The following is a 3,770-nucleotide window of genomic DNA, read 5'->3' as shown; positions in this document are numbered from 1 at the left end:
TGTGGTGGTCCTCCAGCGCCCAGCTTTGGGCCGGGTGGGCATCATGGAGGAACAGGCACGCTGCGGTCTGGGAGCGGAGCCTTCCTCCCAGTTTCTCACTAGCTAACATTACAAAATAGATTGTTTCTAAGGGTCTTCAAAGCGACATGGGATAGGAGAACAGGAAATAGCCTTAAGTTGCGCCAGGGGAGGTTTAGGATGGACATTAGGAAAGATTTCTTCACTAAAAGGGTTGTAAAACATTGGAACAGGCTGCCCACGGCAGCGGTGGAATCGCCATCCCTGGAGGTATTTAAAGGACAGGTAAACGTGGTGCTGAGGGACATGGTTTGTTGGTGGTTTTGGCAGTGTTAGGTTGATGGTTGGACTCAATGATCTTAAAGGCCCCTTCCAACCCAGACAATTCTATGACATTGACTTCTTATTGTATTTGGGGACCACTCGCACTCCCTTGGACATGTTCTGGCCATGTGTCTGGTGCAAACGTTCTACAGCAATTGCATTTAATGCCAACACGGCCACTGGGTTTTCCTCTCCCATGAGATCTGTCTGCACCGAGATCTTCACTGGTCTCAAGTTGTGTTGAGAAGTTTTATTAAACCGAAGTGTTGGGAGATGGAACTATTTTGTGTGCTTGTTCTCCTGAAGTTGCTTTAACACTTTGGTAATCATAGCTCTAGGGTGAGCCAATTCACCCCTAAAACCAATGTATTCACCCATAAAATCAACCTGTTCACACCTAGGGGTGCCAGCACCGTGTTCCCCCAAAGCCCTGAGGCACAGGCAGTGGCAGCAGGAGTCCCCCAAGTGGTACTTTGGGGGACTCGTGGTCAATGATGGGGTTTAACTCTGCAGAAGCTCGTAAAGAATCTGTCCTTCACTAAAAGCCATCTATTAATTCTACCTACCTGCTCATCATCGAAAGGTTGCCCGTGTTTTTCTTGTAGGCATGCAAAAATAAGCACCGGTGAATGAAGATGAAAGGCAAACGTTGCTGGTTTCTTCCCTGGAGATTATATTTCTTACTTGTTGCATAACTGCTTATTTTAGCATCAATCAGCCGAGCCTTTGTTGTGTAGACAATTCCGTCCTTTTAGAGGATTTGTGCAGTATTATTTCTTCCAAAATGCTTCTTTTTTTTGTTTTTATTATTAGATTTATTTCTTCTCTTAGCAAATGCCAGCTGGCAACACCCTGTCACAGCTCTTCATAAATGTTACATAAATGTCATACTATGTAAACCGAGTACCGTATATATCATATACATGATCTTTCTCTAGATCCATCCGTCAAGCCTTGGCTCTGTATATTTTATATGTGTGTGTTACATATATTTGTATGCAAGTTTTGTATAAGGGCGCATATATGGTAGCCAAAAATCTGTTAAGCGTGTGGTTGCTACTGCCCGGGAAAGCAGTCAAAATGCAGAAATGTCCGACTTCTTGTTGCCAGTGCAACTTTTGTGGAAGCAGACCAAGTTTTCAATTGCGTGATCGGATGGTATTTTTCTTCTGTGTCTCTAGTGCGTGAGATGGTCAGCGAGGGGCTCAGCAAGGCTGGCGTGTTCCTATTGTCCCGCACGCAATCCTCGGCCTTGGCTCAGCACATTATTCACGTGTCTGACCCCTTTCGGACCTCATAGCAGTAGAAAATGCGGCTCCATATATTCCCGTGCCCGGTTTTCAAAGCGGAACGAGGCGCTCCTGTTCTGGATAGCAAAAAAAAAAAAATAAAAAATGCCTTGAGGTTGTGCTTAGGGATGCTGCAGACCTGATGTGCACTGAGGAACTGATGTGCGTACCTGGATTTGGACACGTTGTGACCTCCTTTAAGGTTATGGTCCAGAAATGCCGGAGAAATGGCCAGAAAGGCTGTAGTGCTGTACAGGACCAACATGGGGACGTTGGCAGGTTCCTCCGAAGACAGAATTATTAATTTCCTCGTGGCTTCTTCTACGGTACTTTCCACTACGCTGCATCAGTGCTTCAGCACCTTCATTAATCCTCCCCAAAACACCCGTTATGAAGATGGGTCAGGGTGACACATGGATGGATTAAGGTCAGTTTTGACTAATTCTGGGTACTCCATCTGAGAAGCGTAATGCCTGCTTTTTCAGAGCATTTAACATGATGCAGCACTTCGTACATGCAAGCGCAGCACCCACGGCTTCCAGCTGTACGAAGATGGATGTCAGCAATTCGGGCTAAAGGTATCAAGATACACACACGCACAGCGTGGGCAATTCGGCCGTCAGCACCCAAAAGTTTGGTTTAATGACTTTGTTAGCAATGGGAAGAAAGCCTGGGTAAGTGCAAGGAGAGAATCCTCTTCTTTGGGAGAGTTTTATCCTCTGCCACTGTCGGTCTGTGCCTGCAGCCCTTGCATTGCTCCATGGGCAGCTTTCAATTCTGCAGATCAGATGAGGACCTGGTCAAAATTTGTTTGTTTTCTGACTTACGGAGCAGGTCCGTGGCATGTACGTGTCATATAGAAAACGGATTGTGGCAATGTAATGAAGAAACTGCATTAGAACGTGCGTGAAGGAGAAAAGTCTTCATAAATTGGTATGGAATGCCTCACTTCGGGCGTTTCTGATGCTCTGCCCAGGTAACGCAGTGATCTTCAAAACATGCCCTAGTGCAGCCTGAGCACATGGATGGGGTGGGGATCCATAGGGGAAGTCCTGCAGCGAATGCCACTGGGTGCTGGAGCAATGGGGCAAGCACCCACCGAGGTACCCTGGGGCTGGTGGCGGCCGTGCTCATGCGTCCCACTGCTCACGTACGACCAGGAACGGCTTTTTTAACTGGGGGGTGAAGTTTCCCATTCTCTAGGGGTGCTGCTGGGGCAGGCTTGGAGCAACTGGGGCAGCTGCTGCCCGAAGAGCAGCATCTTGAGGGACGTCAGCAGGCAGATTTGGGCAGGGTTTTGCTGTGTGTTGTGAGCTGCTCTTGCTCAAAGCCAAAAACATGACTAATTTGGGTGGCTTTATCTAAAACGCTGCCTCATGCCAAATTTCAGGACCCTATTTCCAGAGTTACAGTCCTCAAAAAAGTTACCAAGCCCAAGAATGACCACAGCAATGCTCCTCTCCTCCTCTGCTTTCATCCTTGGAGGAGCCAAAGGACTTGGAGCATTTGGAAAACGTCCAAGGCAGAAAGTTGCAGCCTAATTCATTCAAGTTTGGCGAATTATAAGGAGCCAGAAGGGGGATGTACAGTGGGGAACATCTGCCTTAGTTGTGGTGATTCCAGCTGCGGTCCCAATGGTGTTTAACGACCAGTCACTCAGTTTTAGAGCTGACCAGCTTAATGAATTTAAGGGAGGATGGCAGATTGTGATTGAAAGACCATCTTTAACCTGAATTTTAATTTTCTGCAGCGATGGTTTAAAACAGTGGAAGGCAACTTCTGCAATTTCTTTTACTGTAGGGCCTCTGAGAGTTTGGAAAGATGTGCAGCGGATAGACTGTTCATCCAAATATTATTATTTTAAGAAAGTGGGTTGTTTTTTTTTTATCTCCATAGCCGCTCTGTTGCTGGTTTTAACCCTGGGCCAACAGCTCGCTATAGGCAGCCCCGGGCCACAGGGACCCTACAGCTCCCATTAGGGGCGCGCCCGGCGGGGTCACCCCGGGGGGGGGGCCGCCGCTCCGCGGGAACTCCAAATTCTGCCAAGTTTGGGTTGTTGTTTTTTTTTTTTGGGGGGGGGGGGGGGGCGGGGGGCGGACACACGACACCCCCCTTGTGTGTGTGGGGGGGGGTGTTTGC

At 48.1% G+C, this 3,770-nt stretch overlaps 1 long non-coding RNA gene across 1 annotated transcript in view; it reads right to left on the bottom strand.

Annotated features, from left to right (window-relative positions):
- Window positions 1-242: 242 nt before the first annotated feature.
- The window catches only part of LOC128916369 (uncharacterized), a 5,909-nt gene continuing 2,381 nt past the window's right edge, over window positions 243-3,770 (bottom strand). The window contains exons 2-3 of the long non-coding RNA XR_008468945.1: window positions 1,802-2,408; window positions 243-1,708 (exon numbers count right to left, since the gene is read on the bottom strand). This is a non-coding gene — a long non-coding RNA (uncharacterized LOC128916369). The remainder of the gene's footprint in view (window positions 1,709-1,801; window positions 2,409-3,770) is intronic.

This window comes from Rissa tridactyla, chromosome 11 (genome assembly GCF_028500815.1).
Source record: "Rissa tridactyla isolate bRisTri1 chromosome 11, bRisTri1.patW.cur.20221130, whole genome shotgun sequence".
In the NCBI taxonomy this organism is placed as follows: Eukaryota; Metazoa; Chordata; class Aves; order Charadriiformes; family Laridae; genus Rissa; species Rissa tridactyla.
This window is presented reverse-complemented; position numbering and strand designations above follow the sequence as displayed.